This window comes from Hyaena hyaena, unplaced genomic scaffold, assembly GCF_003009895.1.
Source record: "Hyaena hyaena isolate Hyena2069 unplaced genomic scaffold, ASM300989v1 scaffold_1227, whole genome shotgun sequence".
Lineage (NCBI taxonomy): Eukaryota > Metazoa > Chordata > Mammalia > Carnivora > Hyaenidae > Hyaena > Hyaena hyaena.
The window spans coordinates 320559-340879 of NW_024081862.1; the positions used below are offsets into that span (position 1 = coordinate 320559).

Consider the following 20321-nt stretch of genomic DNA (forward strand, 5'->3'; position numbering starts at 1 on the left):
CTTCTTTTTACAGTGATTACAAGTGTACCTATTCATCCACTTTAATCTCTTTATTAGGTGTGTCCATTTTTAATACTGCCAATGGTATTTTTCTGAGGGTAATGATTTTCCATATGGTGTAATTATTTTTATTTTCTAATTGCTGGCAATATTTTTCAATTTGCATTTTAGGATTAATGAATTTGGTACTCTTGTCTCTTTTCTATAAAACAAATAAAATTAAGTTTTAATTTAAAAAGCTTGTCCTTATTACTGCTATTACCAAATAAAACTCAGAAAAATCCTGCTGCATGGGGAAAACTTTAGTTTTTTTTTTAATGTGTAAGTATTTTAGCCCAAACTTTTACTGATATTTTCCCCCTTCATTTAAAGTGTCTTTCTTCAACAAATATTCTTACAAGATAAAACCTATAATTATGAATGGTGACAAGGTAACTTGTCATAATTCTTTTGGATGTTTCACAAAACTTTCATGATTTAAAATCATAAGCCTTCTCAGTTCCATTTTATTTTGATGCAAAATATATGTATTTTTAGTTGAATATATATTCAATTAAAAACAGGAGCTTCAAGTTGGGGAGAAGGAGGGAGGCAAACCATGAGAGACTCTTGAATACTGAGAACAAACTGAGGGTTGATGGGGGTGGGGGGATGGAAAGGGGTAGGATAGTGATGGGCATGGAGGAGGGCACTTGTTGGGATGAGCACTGGGTGTTTTATGGAAACCAACTTGACAGTAAACTATTTTTAAAAAAATAGGAGCTTCATCAAAAGATTTTTTTCCCATAAATTGAGATACTCAAAAGTGCAATTGTTGAATTTCAAAATTATATCTAGTGCATTGAGCTCTAAAAAGTTAATTGACTCAGTTTCTCTCTTGCTTTCACAAGGATAAATTTCAATACCTGGTTTCTTGCATGCTTTGTTTTCAGTAATTGTCATACACTAAAAGCTTCAAACACTGGACTTTTTGGCACTCCATTTATGAACATTTTGACTAAAATTTCAGACTAATTTGGAGCAAAATACAGTCAAAATTTAGAGAACTCATTTAAAAATAAGCTTAATAGCATTTTAGGACACTTAAAATAATATAAAAATAGTTATTTAGATGTTCAAACACATAAAATCTAACTGATGTTGTGTACAAAGAGAGAATGCTCTAAGCCACACTATTATGCTTTTTGTATAAGACATCAGTTTCATCAAAATAAAAATTTTAGCTTCAGTACTTTTACTGGTTTGTAGAATTATATTTTTAAACTTTAAGCGTAAGTTCTATTTTGATTTATAAAATTTTAGCTCATTTGGATGCTGATGAATTAGGGCAGAAGTTGGCAAACTACAACCCTCTGCCCAAATCTGGAACTCTGCCTGTTTTTGTAAATGTAGTTCTGTTGGAACATATCCACGCTTCTTTGTTTATGGATTTTTCTATAGCTGCTTCTGCACTAAACAGTAGAATTCAGTAGTTGCATCAAAACCCATGCAGATTGCAAAGCTATGACTCCTACAGTTACAGCTGATCTAAAGGTCACAACTGAGACTTATTATTTTGTTTCATTTTTTTTCCTTTCCTACTCCTTCCAAATTCCCTTTACCATCACGAAGCACCTCTGGCAGTCTTGGCTGGCTATCATGCACTTTTCAGACTGAGGTTGCCTGAGAATTATCATTTTCCATCAATATTGGGCTAGGCTATACCAAGTGGTGCCCAACTGGGTCATGTACCTGTCGGTATTCCTCCATTGTGTTAACAGGAACCCTTCCTCCTGCTGATGATCAGAGTCAAAAATCCTTGCCAAGATGATGATGCTTCTTCATGTTCCATAACCTCTGGATACAAGGAGCCTGAAATGCCTAGGCATCAGTGATAACTTTTTTCTGTGTCTTTGTAAGAAGCATTCTCTCCTAAGGAACCAGGACTTAATAAGCCTCAAGTAGACCAGAGTTGTTGGGACAGAAGGCACAAATTCCTCCAGCTGGTTATTGGGAATGATGATAACTAGAGTCACTCCTGCTTCTACTCCCTAATTCCAGGACCAATTATTTTCTTCCCATTTGAGACATAGTTCCATATAAAGTTCTTTGATTTGAGGTATATACAGTGACCTGGAGGATGGTGTTCTATCCTTGTAAAAATGTCACTTCTGAACTAGCACTTAAGCTATGCCTACAAAAGACTATTTCCAGCATTCTGTCAGGCAGCAGCCTCTGGGTGGTATGGTATGATCAGTGGATTCTATGGTCATGAGCCCACTCATCTTTTTCTCTAAAGTGAGTTTCTATTCTGATGAGATCCTGTGCTGGTGGGTCAGATATGTCAAGCACTGGTTCCTTGGCTTACTCTAAGCCCCTATCCAATAATACCTGCTTAGAGTGGCCAGCTCCGGAGAGGCTTATTATCTATGACTCCTGGGCATTATATTATTATTTATTTACTCACTTATTTTTTTTAATTCCACACAGAACACACATTCCTCAAAAGTAGAAACTGGTTTTTGGCAACATTGTTTGCTTTTGTTTGTTTTCTTCATGCTGTTTCCCCAGTTCTTTGAACAATGGCTAGAACACACTCAACAATTGTTGAATAAATTCTATGACCAGTGGGTAGGATCTAAGGAAAATAGAAGGAAATTCCTTTGATGTCTCATAAGCAATATCGTACTGAACCATAACAACAAACAAGAGAATGACGGAGAAAAAAAAATTAAAGATGTTTTTATAATTTCCCTTTCTTCAGATACACTTGACCTTCCCTGTAATTTGGGGTTGTGTCCCTGGGATGAATAATGATACACAATTCTTGGTACTGCCACAATAGGTCAGGCACATAAAGCTAATTAACACACCATCCAGGAATACTCACAGTTTAAGGCAAGACTTGCATGTCTTTTCCTCACTGATAGTATTAAAAAATTAGCAAGAAGGCAGATAACTTCATTTTTTCTAAAAACAGAAAATATATATAAGAATATAAGATTCTTCAATCTTATATTGAAGAATAGTTTCAACAGTTCCTTGAAGGAATCATTAAAATTTCACTAGGAAACAGAAATACATTTGCATTGAGCACTATCAGAATTGCTAAGAAAACAATGGTAAAATAATACAGTATTTTTTTACTACCAAAAGCAAATAATCAAAACTATTCATATTTATAAATCCCTTTGGATATAAGAAATATTTTACTTTATTAAATGTAAAGGAAAATTGATTTCTTTACTTTTTCTTCCTTTATACAAGACAATTATATCTGAAGCAGATATAAATGAGAATTAAATTTTAACAATTTTTTACCAGTACTATTAAGAACACAGATAAATCCTACTCAATTCACACTCTGTGCTAGGCATTTTTATGCCCTAATTCATTTAATCTTCACAACCAACCAGTGAGATAAGAAATATTATCATTTCTATTTTAAAGTTGAGGAAATACAGTACAAGGGAATTAAATAATTTGCCCCAAATTACAAAGCCAGAAAGTGTTAGAACTGAGCTTTAAACCCAGATAGTCTTAGTCAATACACTACAGTGTCTATGACCAACAGACTCCATGCCTCTCAGTGTACAATAAGTACAGAGTACACATAGTAATGGTATTGTTTCTATAAACTAGAGATGAGTAAAGTAAGGCAGAGGAAAGGTGTGTGATTTCCCTGCAATAAAGTAAGAAACACTATGGGGAAAAAGATAAAAATTTATATGTTACAAAAGGCAGAACAAGAAACAATACAGAAGGACCAAAACCTGATGGATACTATAATGGTTTTCAGCTTGGTTCAGTTAATAATATTAAATATATAAATGATACTTTCAAATATTTATATTTATATAATAAATATGTAGGGAAATGAAAAGATTTCTTTTTTGAGAAAGAAGAATAAACATAAACAATGTATCATATAAATATTATCTTCAAATTAATGTTGAACTATAATATAATTCCAGTTAGAATCCCCAGGAGATATTTTTGTTGTTATTCATGGTGCATGTGGGATACTAGATAAAAAGATATTAAATTTATATTGAAGAATAGTTGCCAAAAAGTAGTCAAAAAAAGAATGAGAGCAATGGGGTTCAGGTCCTGCCTAACAGATACCATAAAATTGTAAGAAGCCATTGTAATAGAATCAATATTGTATTGGTACAGTGATAGACACTAGATTAGCAGATCAGAAAAGGGAATCTAGAATTAGATCCCAGTCTATATGATGACTAAATTGATACATGTAACTAAGTTGGCAGTTCAATTTAGTGTGTGTGGAGGGGATTATTAAGAAATGATATTAGAGGTGCGTGGGTGGCTCAGTCGGTTGAGTGTCCGACTTCGGCTCAGGTCATGATCTCACAGTTCGTGGGTTCGAGCCCCGCGTCAGGCTCTATGCTGACAGCCAGCTCAGAGCCTGGAGCCTGTCTTCAGATTCTGTGACTCCCTCTCTCTCTGACCCTGCCCTGCTCACACTGTCTCTATCTCTCTCTCAAAAATAAATTTTAAAAAGTTTTTTAAAAATTTAAAAACAGGTATGATATTATCATTATCTATATGAAAGAAAAGTAAATTATGTTCCAAATGCAAAAGTAAATTTCATATGAATTAAAAACTTACTAAAAAATAAAATAATAGGAATCTTGCAAGAAAATGAACTAGAATTCATACCCAATCAAGTGCTAATGGACAACTTCTTAATCAATTCTGGAAAACAAAAAGCTAGAAAATACAAGATGTGGATATCTATCTGTGAAAAGAAATGAAAAAAGTATATTGTATAACAGAAGGTAACATAAACGAGATAAGATACAAAAAAAATAGATATAGAAAAATATTTGCAAAGGCATAGGAAGAAGTCATAGCACAGAAAACTTCATGTGTTCAGCATTCCAGTTTCTCTTCCTAAATACAATTGGGGCCATGAGACTAAATTCTGGCCAATGGGATGGGTAGATATAGGACAGAAGCTACTTGCCGGCCTTGAAAATATCCTCTTCTATCCTTGTATTAGTTATTTGTTGCTGTATAACAAATTACCCTAAAACTCAGAGGCATAAAACAACAAGCATTTATTACCACACAGCTGTAGTGAATCCAGAATCTGGATGAGGTTTAGCTAGGCCCTCTGGTTCAAGATCTCTCAGAGGCTGTGACCAAACTGTTGACCAGTGCTTTCATCTCTGAAGTCTCGGTTAGGAAAAGATCCCCTTGTAAACTCATTCATGTAGTCGTCAGAATTCAGTTCTTCAGAGGCTATTGGACTGAGGATGTCAGTTCTTTGCTGACTATTGGCTAAAGTCCTCTTTCAGTTCCTTGTCAAGTGGGGCGGCTGGCTTCTCTCAGAATGAACACAAGGAAGGCACAATTGAGAAGCCATGGTCTTTTTGCAGCCTAATCTGAAATATGACCTTCCGTCATCTCTAACACACTCTGTTTGCTACATGCAAGCCACTAAATCCAGCCCGTCCCGAGGAGAGGATTACATAAGTGCACGAAAACCAAGAGGTGCCTGCCACAACATTCCAGATCTCTCTTTTCCTGCTATAATGATTTTGGAGGCAACATTTCCTGGATATAATATCTACAAGCTGAAGGAGGACTTCTTGACCTATAAGAAACTTTGGCAAGTTGAGAAATAAACTTGTACTGTGCTGAGCCATTGAGATGTTTTAACATGATGTAACATGGCCTGTCGTAACTAACAGAGTGTTCATATTTACAGCACACACAGGTTATTTACAACTTGGTGTGATGCGGATGAGTAACCCAATCAAAAAATGGGCAGAGAAAATAAGATTTAATTCACAGATTTGCAATAGAAACATAAGATGTCATAACATTAGTAGTAATAATAGGAGTAATAATGATAAGCAATATCTATTGACAGTTTACTTTGTACCAGTTACTGCTCTGGCTTACGTTAACACATTTAATCTCCAAAAAAATAAAACAGATGAAGTAGTAGTTCCTATTATCTCCTTCTGACATATGAAGAACTTGAGGCACAGAGAGGTTAAGAGAATTGCCCAAGGTCACACAGCTAGTAAGTGTTGGAATCAGAATTAAAATCCAGAAAGTCTGGCAACCAAACCAGTGTTTCTAACCTCTAAGCCATGCTGCTTAAATATATTAGTCAGGAAAATACAAGTTAAAGGACCAGTCACCGCATACCAGTCTAGCTAACATTTGAAAGAAAGAAAATACCTCTCAAATAGAGCAATAGAGAGCAATGTTGGCAAAAACGTCAATTAAAACAGGCTTCATGAGAAGCAGTTCTAAAATAGTTATCATTTAATGTACATGCTTCCTTGATTCCAGCAATCCCGCTCCTGGGAAACTGGAATAGAAGTGGAAGGGTATTAATTCCCACATTACTCATCCGCAATAAAAGAACTGCATACAGAGACTTGCCCATAAGATGGAAATGTTTTAACAAATGTTTGCATATCCACTCCATAGTATATAACACAGACCTTAAGAAGAATGAAACAGCTACACCAATGGACCCAAAGGGATTTCCATGAAGTGTTGTTGCATTAAAATAGCAATATATAGAAAACTGTGAAAGATATGACCCTATTTTCTTAGAATAAAGCTAAAAAATATCCTATATATTTGTTCATTCTATGTGATTCTATGCACTGGGCATAGAATATGACCAAAAAGTCAAGGGCCAAAGTTTGGAGATTGGGGAGCAGCCAGCAAAAGTGCCTGAGAAAAAATGATCAGTAAGTGAAGTGGAAAGACAAACAAGACCAGATTCCAGGAAGCCAGATAAAGAAGTTCATTCAGAAAGAGAAGTGGTCAGAGTTGCTGCTAGACAGGATTGGATGAGGAAATTCATTTTAGTAACATTTATGCATTTCTGTTTTCAAGATTGGTGTGTGTGTGTGTCTGTGTATGCATGCATGTGTGCATGTGTGTGCACGTGCGTGCTGCTGGAATGGATGTCAGATTGGAGAGGGTTCAAGACAGAATGGGAGACCAAGAGAAATAAAGGACAACGACAGTCAAATCTTGCAAGAGAGCTTTGATTTAAAGGAGAAAGAGTAGGAGCACCTGGGTGGCTCAGTTGGTTGAGCCTCTAACTCTTGATTTCAGCTCAGGTCACCACCCCAGAGTTGATCTAGTCATGAGTTCAAGCCCTGTATCAGGCTCTGTACTGAGAACTGAGCATGGAGTCTGCTTAGGATTCTCTTTCCCTCTGCCTCTCCTCCATTCGTGGGTGGGCTCACTCTCTCTCTGTCTCTGTCTCTCTATCCCTCTTTCTCTTTCTCTTTCCCTCTCTTTCTCTTAAATAAAAAAACAGAAAATAAATAAAGGAGACAGAGCAACATAATAATGTAGCAGTAGCTGAAGGAGATGCTTTGTTTTGTTTTGATTTTTAAGATGGTGGATATTTCAGATCGGTTGTACGCTAACAAAAGGCATCCACTAGGGACAAATTCATGATGGAAGAGAGAGGAGGCAATGACTAAAGTGATGTTTCAAGGCAACTAAGTGGAAATGGACGTTAGTATGCAGATTGAGGGAATGGTCTGAGGAGGTGATAATGGTTCCTGTATTATAGACAAAAAGGAAGGCAGAGCATGTGGTACAGATCCCGGGTGTTGGCAGATGAGAGTGTGTGGAAGATGTTCTCTAATTTCTTATATTTTCATAGTGAAGTACAGAAGCAAGGTTGTCAGCTGAAGGTGAAGATAAAAGGAAATCTTGGAAGTTTGAAGAGGAAAAAAATATGCGTAATCATCTGGAGGAGTGGCAAGGGAAAGAACTATAGAAATGCAGTGGGATTTTCCATCAGTACCAATGCTTTTCTTGAGGTGATACATTAATTTTTTTTTTAATTTTTAAACGTTTATTTTTTAGAGAGACAGAGTGCAAGTGGGGGAGGGGCAGAGAGAGAGGGAAACACAGAATCTGAAGCAGGCCTCAGGCTCTGAGCTGTCAAGTACAGAGCCTGATGTGGGGCTTGAACTCATGAACTGCGAGATCATGACCTGAGCCAAAGTCGACTGAGTTAAGTGTCCAACTTTGTTAAGGCACCCCTGAGGTGATATATTTAACGTGGGCACAGTCAGCTGAGGATTTTCTCCAGCCACGCTCAGCTGCCAAGGTACACATCTGGACTAGGTAGAGAGTTGAACATAGACAGGGTAGGGTGACACAAAGGTTAAAGGGTAAAGGATAATGTACAGTGACAGGGTCAAGAGATTATAGTCTCAGAATTTTTTGGAGTTGGGGTATTCGAGGGAATTAGCCAAAAAGATAGGTCAACAAGTAGAGTGCTTAAAATTTGAGACTGGGAAGGGGATACAGTTTTTTGTTAATGTTAGTTATCAGTTAGTGTATTATTAGTATTAGTATTGACAAGACCTAGTATATAATCATGGAACTGAAAAGCTAAGTTGGGGTGAAGCTATAAGCTACTAGGAGAGGGAAGGTTAAGAGACTAAGAAATCAAGAGTATTTGAAAAAACGCAGGCATGGATATTGAATTAACCAAGAATTACAATAGGAGTAGTGTTAGGAGGAGTCAGAACAAGCAATATAAAAATCTTCAGGAGTAGCTTGAGGGTCTGTGGATGACGCCTAATTGGGGGGATGGATGGTATAATTTGGTAGCATGAGCTCTGAAGTTGGCATGATATTTTAAAATTTTTGAATGTTGTTTTGTTTTGTTTTTCTAAGGGAGCTAGAGCGTGTAAACAGGGGAGGGGCAGAGAGACAGGGGGACAGAGGACCTGAAGCAGGCCCCATGCTGCCCAGCAGCAAGCCTGATGTGGGAATCAAACTTACGAACCGAACCATGACATCATGACCTGAGCCAAAGGCTGACACTCAACCAATTGAGCTACCCAGGTGTCCCTGAAGTTGGTATGTTTTGGAAGGAGAGGAAGAGAGTGTGGTTGATGAGGATTAAGGAGCACACTTACCTCACTTCTGGGCTGTGAGACTTTAAAAACAATACAAGCAAACATAAAAACAAAAAACTTGCTGCCCTTGGAGGGTCCTGAAGAAGAAGCAGATTCTTGGGGAAGAATTGGGCTTGAGATAGAGAAAGCAGATTGTCGTTGCCTGAATAATGGCCTCCAGAGGTACCAATTCATAATCCCTGGAACCTGTAATTGTTACTTTATTTGGGAAAAGAGTCTTTGCAAATGTAATTAAGTTAAGGATTTTTAAGATAGGGAGAGTATCCCAGATTATCCAGGTGGGTCCTGAATGCAGTCAATCACGTGTGTCCTTATAAGAGAGGCAACACAGAAGAAAAGATACTCAGAGATAGTGACATGAAGATGGATCAGAGAGAGATTTGAAAATAGCTTCCCTGGATGTTTGGAGTGACGTGACAAGCCAAGCAATGCCAGCAGTCACCAGAAGCTTTAAGAGGCAAGGAGTGCGTTCTTCCCTAAAGCCTCTGGAGGGAACACAGCCCCACGAGCACTTTAATTTCAGCCCAGTGATACTGATTTTGGACTTCTGGACTTGAGAATTCAGATAGCAAATTACTACAGCTTTGCAGTAATTTATAACAGGTGCAGAAAACCAAAATACAGATGAAGGAAACATTCACAGAAGAGAATGGGAAGATGGTGGATTTTGTTGAGGACAGACTGTAAGCTCCAGAGAGCACAGGGGAAGCAGGGAGACAGAATTGTACAGAATGGAAGAAATCAAGTGTAGCTGCCAGACTGATGATAATAAGCCCGGGATCCTTGGGCTGCTTGTGGCTACCCGTTGCACAGGGATAAGAGAGTGATGGCATTACCCTGGTAACCTAAGAGGCAGACTTCGAAGGGAAGGATGCAGGGGGTGTATCGTGCCAGGAGAAGGAGTTCTGGAGGCCCCTCTTCAGTTCTACAACTGAAACGGTGGAACAAACAGAAAGAACTTTACTGAGAACACAAGATATATGTATATGTTTATAGACGTATATATATGCACAGATTTGTGGATGTAGATATACGTACATATATTTCACTAGGTATACATTTTATATATATATTTATATAGAAGTTATATGTATATTTATCATTGTGTGCATGTAAATATATTCATGTATGTATTTCAGTGTGTGGATTTGCATATAATTATTTTTTAATGTTAATTTTTGAGAGAGAGAGAGAGAGAAACAGAAAGAAAGTGCAGGAGGGGCAAGGAGAGAGGTAGACACAGAATCTGAAGCAGGCTCCAGGCTCCGAGGTGTCAGTCAGCACAGAGCCCCACGAGAGGCTTAAACTCATAGACCACGAGATCATGACCTGAGCTGAAATCAGATGCTTAACCAACTGAGCCACCCAGGTGCCCCACATATTATTTTTAAAGCAAAGAGAACAAGGGAACAGTGACAATCTGGGTAGGGTAGGAGTAATAATGGGAATAGAGAGGGAAATAAAAATTCTGGCACTCAGAAAAGAAAACAAAGCAAAAAAATGATAGGATATGCAAGGATCACATTTAAGCATTTATATAAAACTGCATAAGTGTGTAAATATATAAGAAATTTTAATGAAATTAAAACAAATTTATAAAAATATAGTATGTATAGCAAAAAAAAATCCCAAAAGACCTTGTTAAAAGCTACATCCAGGGGCACCTGGGTGGCTCAGTCAGTTAAGCGTCCAGCTTCGGCTCAGGTCATAATCTCACAGTTCCGGATTCAAGCCCCCCTTCGGGCTCTGTGCTGATAGCTTGCTTGGAGCCTGGAGCCTGCTTCCAATTCTGTGTCTCCCTCTCTCTCTGACCCTCCCCTGCTCATGCTGCCTCTCTTTCTCTCTCTCAGAAATAAATAAAACATTAAAAAAAAAAAGTTACATCCAAGGGGCGCCTGGTTGGCTTGGTCAGTTGAGCATCCAACCCTTGATTTTGGCTCATGTCATGATTCCAGGGTCATGGGATAGAGCCTCAGTCAGGCTGATCATGGAGCCTGCTTAAGATTCGCTGCCCCTCTGTCTCTATCTCTCCCCCCATTTCCCTCTCTCTCTCTCCTTCCTTTTCCCCCTCCCCCTCCTGTGAATGCATACTCCCTCTCTCTAAAAATAAAAGTTACATTCAAACATACCAACTAACAGTCTAATCTTCGTTTCCCCTGAATTTGCTCTTTCTTATTTGCAGTTCACTGCATATATGGTTCTAAACGGATCCAGTGTGTGCAGACAGTTCAACCTGCAGCTGCCCCAGCTCTCCCTCTCTAGTTGCCTCTGGACCACTCCTTCATGTCTCTGAAAGGAGGAGGCTGCCAGTATTCAGTGGCATCTGTGTGCTTGAAGGAATTTGTCTAAAATGACCTTGAGGTAGGTCTACTTTGGGAACCTGGTCTATTCTTATGACACAATGACAATGGGACTAAGAATTTCTGGAAATGGGTGTCTACTTAAAAAAAAAAGAAACTAACAGCATGGCCATCCAGATAGTTTTCTTGTTAATACCATTTACCTCCACCAAGCAGGCTTATAATTTCAAATCTAAGGTTCTCCTATAAATGAGTCCTAAACAAACTGTTTTATGCTGTGAGGCTAAAGTCTTTTTTTTTTTTTTAAGCATCTCTCAACCTCAAAATCTCACCCATTTGACAGCTTAATGCATCTTGGGGTTGTGCATTCCGTTCTTGGATCTTCATCATTCAGAGACAGACTAGGGAAGAAAAAAGTGCACGGAGGATTACTAGAAAAGTTTCCTTAGGTTTATCATATATCACTTCTACTCAGACAGTCCATTATTGCATACCAGTCAGTTACAGAGCCAGACTATCTGGGTTAAATTCTAGCATTATCACTAGCTGGCTGTGTCTCCTTGGCTAAGTTACTTAATCTCTGTGCCTCAGACTTCTCAACTATAAAAGGTGATGATAATAATCAATGGCAATGACCTGATAAGCTTGTTGTGAAAAGTAAATAAACTAATCCATGCACTGCCCTTAGTTCTTGGCACATAGTAAATACCAGGTGTATGCGAACTATTATTTGTTTTGTTTTAATTAATTAATTAATTTTCAAATTTACATTCAAGTTAGCCAGCATATAGTGCAACAATGATTTCAGGAGTAGATTCCTTAATGCTCTTTACCCATTTAATGCCCCCCAAACCCCTCCAGCAACCTTTTGTTTGTTCTCTATATTTAAGAGTCTCTTATGTTTTGTCCCCTCCCTGTTTTTATATTATTTTCACTTCCCTTCCCTTATGTTCATCTGTTTTGCATCTTAAAGTCCTTATATGAGTGAAGTCATATGATATTTGTCTTTTTCTGACTGACTAATTTCGCTTAGCATAATACCCTCTAGTTCTATCCATGTGGCTGCAAATGACAAGCTTTCATTCTTTTTGATTGCCAAGTAATACTCCATTGTGTACATCTTCTTGATCCATTCATTCGTCGATGGACATTTGGGCTCTTTCCATACTTTGGCTATTGTCAATAGTGCTGCTATAAACATTGGGATGCATGTGCCCCTTCAGAACAGTACACCTGTGTCCCTTGGATAAATACCTAGTGGTGCAATTGCTGGGTCATAAGGTAGTTCTATTTTTAATTTTCTGAGAACCTCCATACTGTTTTCCAGAGTGGCTACACAAGTTTGCATTCCCACCAACAGTGGAAAAGAGATCCTCTTTCTCTGCATTCTCATCAACATCTGTTGTTGCCTGAGTTGTTAATGTTAGCCAATTCTGATGGGTGTGACGTGGTATTTCATTGTGGTTTTGATTTCTATTTCCCTGATGATGAGTGATGTTGAGCATTTTTTCATGTGTTGGTTGGCCATCTGGATGTCTTCTTTGGAGAAGTGTCTATTCATGTCTTTTGCCCATTTCTTCACTGGATTATTTGTTTTTTGGGTGTGAGTTTGATAAGTTCTTTATAGATTTTGGATACTAATCCTTTATCTGATATGTCATTTGCAAATATCTTCTCCCATTCCATCAGTTGCCTTTTAGTTTTGCTGATTGTTTACTTTGCTGTGCAGAAGCTTTTTATTTTGATGAGGTCCCAATAGTTCATTTTTGTTTTTGTTTCCCCTGCCTCCAGAGATGTGTTGAGTAAGAGGTTGCTGCAGGCAAGGTCAAAGAGGTTTTTGCCTGCTTTCTCTTCTAGGATTTTGATGGCTTCTGTCTTATGTTTAGGTCTTTCATCCATTTTGAGTTTACTTTTATGTATAGTATAAGAAAGTGGTCCAGGTTCATTATTCTGTATGTTGCTGTCCCGTTTTCTCAGCACCATTTGCTGAAGAGACTGTTTTTATTCCATTGGACTTTCTTTCTTGCTTTGTCAAAGATCAGTTGGACATAGATTTGTGGGTCCATTTCTGGATTTTCTATTCTGTTCTACTTATCTGAGTGTCTGTTTTTGTGTGAGTACCATAATGTCTTGACGACTACAGCCTTGTAATACATCTTCAAGGCTGGGATTGTGATGCCTTCAGCTTTGGTGTTCTTTTTCAAGATTGCTTTGTCTATTTGGGGTCTTTTCTGGTTCCATACAAATTTTATGTTTGTCTGTTCTAGCTCTGTGAAGAATGCTGTTGTTATTTTGATAGATATTGCATTGAATATGTAGATTGCTTTGGGTAGTATCAACATTTTAACAATATTTGTTCTTCCAATCCAGGAGCATGGAATATTTTTCTATTTTTTTGTGTCTTCTTCAATTTCTTTTGTAAGCTTTCTATAGTTTTCACTGTACAGATGTTTTGTCTCTTTGGTTATGTTTATTCCTAGGTATTTTATGGTTTTTGGTGCAATTGTAAATGGGATCGATTCTTGATTTCTCTTTCTGTTGCTTCATTATTGGTGTATAGGAATCCAACTGATTTCTATGAATTGATTTTATATCCTGTGACTTTGATGAATTCATGGATCAGTTCTAGAAGTTTTTGGTGGAATCTTATAAATCTAGATTGTCTAGTATAAGTATGGCTACTCTGGCTCTCTTTTGGCAACCATTAGCGTGATAGATGGTTCTCCCTCCCCTCATTTTCAACCTGAAGGTGTCTTTAGGTCTAAAATGGGTCTCTTGTAAACAGCATTTAGATGGATCTTGTTTTCTTATCTATTCTGTTACCCTGTGTCTTTTTATTAGAGCATTTAGTCCATTGATGTTTTGAGTGAGTACTGAAAGATATTATTTTATTGCCATTATGTTGCCTGTAGAGTTGGAGTTGGAATTTCTGGTGGTGTTCTCTGGTCCTTTCTAGTCTTTGCTGCTTTTGGTCATTTTTTTTCTTTTTTGTCTTTTCTCCCCTCAGAGAGTCCCCCTTAAATTTACTTGCAAGGCTGGTTTCATCATCTCGAACTCCTTTAATTTTTGTTTGTCTGGGAATCTTTTTATCTCCTCTTCTGTTCTGAATGACAGCCTTGCTAGATAAATAATTCCTGGATGCATATTTTTCCAATTCTGCACATTGAATATATCCTGCCACTCCGAAATTTCTGGCCTACCAAGTTTCTGTGGGTAGGTCTGCTGAGAACCTGATCTGTCTTGCCTTGTAGGCTAAGGACTTTTTTTTCCCTTGCTGCCTTCATGATTCTTTCCTTGCTTGAATATTTTGTGAATTTGACTATGATATGCCCTGTTGATGATTGTTTTTTGTTGAATCTAATGGGAGTCCTCTGTGCTTCCTGTATTTTGATGTCTGTGTCTTTCCCCAGGTTAGGAAAGTTTTCCCCTATGATTTGGTCTCATAAACCTTCTACCCCTTTTACTCTCTCTTCATCTGCTAGGACCCCTATGATTCTGATTTTCCTTTTTAATTAGTCACTGAGTTCTCTAATTCTTATATTGTGCTCTTTTGCCTTAGTTTCACTCTCTTTTTCTGCTTCATTGTTCTTAATAAGTGTGTCCTCTATATCACTGATTTGAGATTGCAGCTCAGGTATAGCATTTTTTTATTTCAACCTGACTAGTTCTCACTTCTTTTATTTCCATAGAAAGAGATTCTAATCTATTTTCAACGCCAGCTAGGATTCTTGTTATCATGATTCTAATTCTAGTTCAGACATCTCCCTTGTATCTGTGTTAAGTCCCTGGCTGTCATTTCTTCCTGTTCTTTCTTTTGGTGTTAGTTCCTTCATTTCATCATATTGAATGAAGAAAAGAAATAAATAAATTTAAAAAATTAAAATTAAAAAATTAAAAACAACACAAAAAATAAAATAAATGATGCTAGATCCTAGGTGTGTTTTGGTCTGGTTGTTGAAAAAAGACTTGATAGATTAGAGAAAAAAGAGAAAGATAAGAAAAGAAAAAAAGGAAAATGTGTGAAAATTTGAAAAAATGGATATAATAAAATAGAATAAAATGAAATGATGGAAATAGAATATAAAAATTTACTAAAAAGTGAAATATATAGTAGAAAAATTAAAATCTTTTTAATAAAAATGGAAAAAAACAAATTTTTCTCTTTCTGTACTCTAGAATAAGAAAAGAAAAGAAAAGAAAAGAAAAAAACATTGAATAGCTGGACCGGAGAATACAATCAAATAGGATTGAAATTGTATCCGCTTTCCTCTAGAGGTCAATCTGTGAAGCACTTTATAGTCTGTAAACTGAGCAGGTGGAGAGACTTGTGGTTTTCCTCAAGAGAGAAGTTGGCTCAATTGGGCAGGGCTTAGTGTAATGGCTCCATTATCCAATAGATGGCGCTGCTTAGCTTATTGGGGTGGATAGCTGTGGCCTGGCTAGGTGTGTATGGGCATGCGTGGGAGGGTTGAAAATGGCGTCACCCAGCTACCCAGTCTCTAGTATCAGAACTCTGCTCTCCACAACCAGCAATCAAGCACCCCTCCTTTGTCTCCAGCTTCATCCACTTCCTGCTTCTACACTGTCCGTGACCAAACTGTCAGGCTGCCAGGCGGCACCCCCTCCTGAGTTTTATCTCAGTTGCAGCTGTTTCCCAACACCTCACTTCTGAGAGACTGCGGCTTTGACTCGTTCTGACCCTTCGGAGGAGAGTCTCACCTAGCAAAGGCCAGGTGCTGGTAGCACCAGGAACGTTCACAAGACCATGCAGCTGCCAATTCCCAGAGACTGTGGCCAAGTGGCAGCTCACCCCAGAAAAAGTTCACAAGATTGTGTAGCAGCAGTATTTCGGGATTATGGAAAATCACAGCACACATCTGGCACCATTAACGACCTTGTTCCGGCACCAGCAAATGTGGTTCTTCTCCAGGGTCCGCTGGGACCTCCGCCTGTGGGGAGGCTGCACAGCCTCTACCAAATGTCCTCCCAGCAGGGGAACCACCACTCCCTGTGTGGCCTGAGGACCCTGAGGACCTCACTCTCTGCTCCCGTGGATTCTCCCTTCCCATCAGAGCATCACCAGGTATTGAGCTGTGGAGTTTCAGACTCTTGAACTCTCCCAGTTTATAGTCCCAGTTTATGGAATTTAAAACCCGCTCCTTTCTCCTTCAGTCCCTATGGCTATTTCTCTTTTTCTTTCCAGCTGCTTTCTGCGGGGAGAGGGGGCGGGAGGGAGGAAGGGCAGGGGATGCTTTTCCCAAACTCTCCCCCCTCCCCCATCCCCACTCCTGGTTTCCATCCTCTCTCTGCAAGCGAAAACAGCTCCCTGCCTTCCACTGCGGCTTGCCTCTCCCCCAGTTCACCTCTCTGTGTCGTGTACCTGCTGAGTTCTGCAGTTAAGGTTGTGCAGATTGTGTTAAGCCTCAAATCAGTGTTCTAGGTGTGCAAGATGGTTTAGTGTTGATCTGGGTGCATTTCAGGGAGGAGAGGTGCAAAAACACCTTCCATGCTTTTCCACCATCTTGGCCCCTCCCTAGTCATTTGTTGTTTTATTTTGATGATGATGATGATGACAATTGGTGAATATGGTGAAATAATTTCCCCAAAGAGTGGATGGGTGGACAGGAAAGAAGCGATGAGATAAATCCAAAAAGATTAAAGGAAATAAAAGCCTATGGCCTTGTTTAGGATTTGAGAGGCTGAAAGTATTTTGGAAGAAATGAAGTATCCCATAAAAAACAATAACAAAAAAGAATAAGAGTAGGGGACTGGTGACTTTGAATTGCATGGATACGCAGTATCAATACATTAAATCCTGAGGTCAGGAAACTTAGACAGGTATTGAGTACACATGGACAAAGGTGTAGGGTTCTGGCAAAAAAAAATATATATATATATATATGTGTACGATCACTTCAATAAGGCTAAAACTGTATGTCTCATGAAAAAAAAAACACCCAAATAAATACATACTTAAATTATGTCCAGTAAGTAGGAATGCATCTTTACACATATTTTCAACAACTTACCAGGACAGCAGAACTTCGATACAGCTAGCCAAGTACACACATTTATTGGTTATTTACTCTTCTGATAGCTCAGCAACAGAAAAATTGGCTTTTAATTTCATCTTGCCCAAGGACAACTTTCTCATTCTCAAAGGAATTTTCAGTTCCAATTCATAATAAATACCTCTACTTTTATTTTTATTTTTATTTTAGAGAACACTAGTGAATTCTTGGCAGGCAGTGGGCTACTAATGAGACACATTGGCTCACAATCCTATCAGTCTTTTAAATTAGCAGTCAAATAAATTTGTCAAAGAACATAGCTTGCCTTGCACAGAGATATATCTAGTATTCATGGAATTATCCAATACAGATTTTACCATTTCTGGGTTTTTCTAGTATAAAATGGACTCTGATCTTTTACATGGACTTCTAAAAAGAACTTTTCTTGGCTTTACTTCTGTTCTGAAACACTTTCAATGACTTGTTTGAGTTGCCTTAGGCAAGGTCTTTTAGAAGTTCATTTGTGTAGGGGGTAGGAGGTGGTTAATTGCCTCTTAAAAGAGGAGTGCAGAAATAAAGTAACCAAAATGATCATTATATTTAATGTTGATATTTATTAATTAATGCTTGCAATAAAAATGTAATATACTTATGTTAGTTCCAACACAATTAAAGACATATTTATTGGCACCTCAAGGTTATGTGGTAATGTAATGGAGCAAAAGTGAAATTTATGTAACAAATATCTTCATCTTCCAAAAATACATTACCTACTGAGTAGCCCTGTCCTCCTATGCCCTCTCCATATGTACAACGTGTTCCTTCAGCAAACATTGAATATTCACCTACTAATCTTTTTGGTGTTCACGTTGGGAACTTGAAAGATAAGGGTTACTGTTATCCTGGAGAAAGGTTTTCACAAATGGCTGTATTGGCAGCTTCAGGAAGCCGTTTCCATTCAGAAAGTAGTGGTAGAGATGATGCAGGCAGACTGAGTCCAAGAACTTAGGGGAAGATCCCACAGGACTTGGCTTCATGCAGGATAGAAATCAAATGTGAGCCAGAAAAAGTGGAAGCAAGGTTTATTGAATTGAGTAAGCAGCAGGGAGAGAATAGCAGGCCAAGTGTCTGGGAGACTCTGAAATGAAAGGAGAATGAGTCTTGTCATTGCTTGGGGGTAGGGGTTAATATCAGAAAAGGGTTTAGGGTAAAATTTCCTCCAGGAATCCAGGATAGGGTCCAATTGAAGGCAAGAGTCAGGTGAAAAATAGGTATTATTACTGAAGGTAGGAGTATTGATGCCAGCATCAGCCAAGGTTTGTTGAAAGCTAATGTCCTGGAATATGTTTGGGATCTCGCTCTTCTTAGGTGTTATCAGGTATTTGGGGCTCATTTAGAGAATGATTAACATTCTTGCTCCCACCTTGAAATGAGAACATAGCTTCTTTAGCCTATTCAGACACAAAATATAGATCATGAGTAAATGGATCTAGCAGAAAAACAGCAGCAATGGAGCCCTTCTAAAATGGAGTCCCTACAGCTTCTATCTCAGAGACAGCAGTCATAGGGACCCAGTGTGAGGAGCTACGCTGTGTTCCCCTCTAAGGTGTATATATTGAGGCCCTAATCCCCAGCACCCCAAAATGTGACTGTATTTGAAGATAGGGCCTTTTAAATGGTAATTAAGTTAAAATGAAGCCATCCCAATCCAATCTGACTGGTGTCCATTTAAAAGAGAAAATTTAGACACACAGAGAAACACCAGGGATGCGTGTACACAGAGGAAAGGCCATTGAAAACATAAGGAGGGAGGTGGTCCATTTGTAAGCCAAGGAGAGAGGCCTCAGGACACAAACCTGTTGACACCCTGATTGTGGACTTCCAGTCTCCCATACTGGGAGATTTTACTTTGTTATGGTACTGTGTTATGCCAGTCCCCACAAACTAATGCACTCAGTTTGTTAAATGACCCACTCAAGATTCTCACCACCATTTTCTGCATTAGACCCTTTCAAATTAAAATTGCAGTGGACAAAGTTAAATAGGCAAGAAAAGCTTTATTCAAGACTATTGAAATAAGGGAAGAGAGACTGCACTTACACCCATTAGAACAAAAAAGTAGGGAATTTTTTAAGTCCTGGGGTGGGTGTGTAGAGGAAATTAGAAGGGAGGTTCATCTGTGGGCTGTGTCCATCATGATGGGTTATTCTGAGTTTGCAAATGTTTTTCTCTGTAATTAGGCCATCTGTGTTTACTAACTGGTCTCCATTATAGTTAGGTTCCTACTCTGCCTTGGGGACTGGAAAAGAGGGTTGCTGTCTCCTTCAGTGTTTATATTTTAAACAAATAGTTTTCAGGCCTTCAAGAAATTCCTGGATTGTAAACCTGACAAAAGGCTGGGGAAGATTCACATATATTTCAAAGGGGTAGAGAAAGAATTTATAATTTCAAGTTTTCTAAAGTGAGTGTTCTAAGGAAATGGAGGTCCGGGGGCTACAGTTGGAAGAAACCTATCTGAAGTTTAGCCAAGTTGAGGAGAACATGACAGCCATCTTAGTCAACCTGTGTTTAATGGAACAGGCTGACCTCTAGCCTGGAAGGCATTGGATCCCCACCCTTGATTTCCCTGTGTGCCATTGCAATCTGGTGTCCCTAGAAGCCACTGCTATGGGGTGGGATGCATCCTGTAGTACTGGACTAAGAAATTCCGGTCATTTCACAGGGGCCAAGAAAACACAATCAGAAGGCAGAAAAATAACCCTGTACTATCACCATTCTGGGCTTCTGCAAATGGTGCCTTAGGCTGGATCTCATTAAATCTACATCCTATTTCCCACCTCAAGTCACTCAGGGCCCAGCAATTACCCAGTAAGTGCTTTCCAAAGAGCAAATATAGGATTCATTTCCTTTTAACTTCTCCATCTGTTTCTTTGGTTTAAAATAGCACAGCTTTAAAATTGGCGCCACCATTGAAAAACAGGTAATGTTCTGTTTTCATTCTATTTCCTCTGCCAGGAGGTGCGTAAGCTTTGAGAGAAAATCCCCTTCTGCCTAAAAAGCCCCAGGAAAGTGAGTGCTGG

The 20321-nt window shown here is 38.5% G+C and overlaps 1 long non-coding RNA gene across 2 annotated transcripts in view; it reads left to right on the forward strand.

The window, feature by feature from the left end:
• Nucleotides 1-11291, forward strand: part of LOC120224710 — a 258324-nt gene extending 247033 nt beyond the window's left edge. Inside the window, exons 6-7 of one of the 2 annotated variants that reach the window (XR_005526645.1) lie at nt 7658-7817; nt 11113-11291. This is a non-coding gene — a long non-coding RNA (uncharacterized LOC120224710). The remainder of the gene's footprint in view (nt 1-7657; nt 7818-11112) is intronic. The other variant, XR_005526644.1, reaches the window with a different exon arrangement.
• Nucleotides 11292-20321: the final 9030 nt, after the last annotated feature.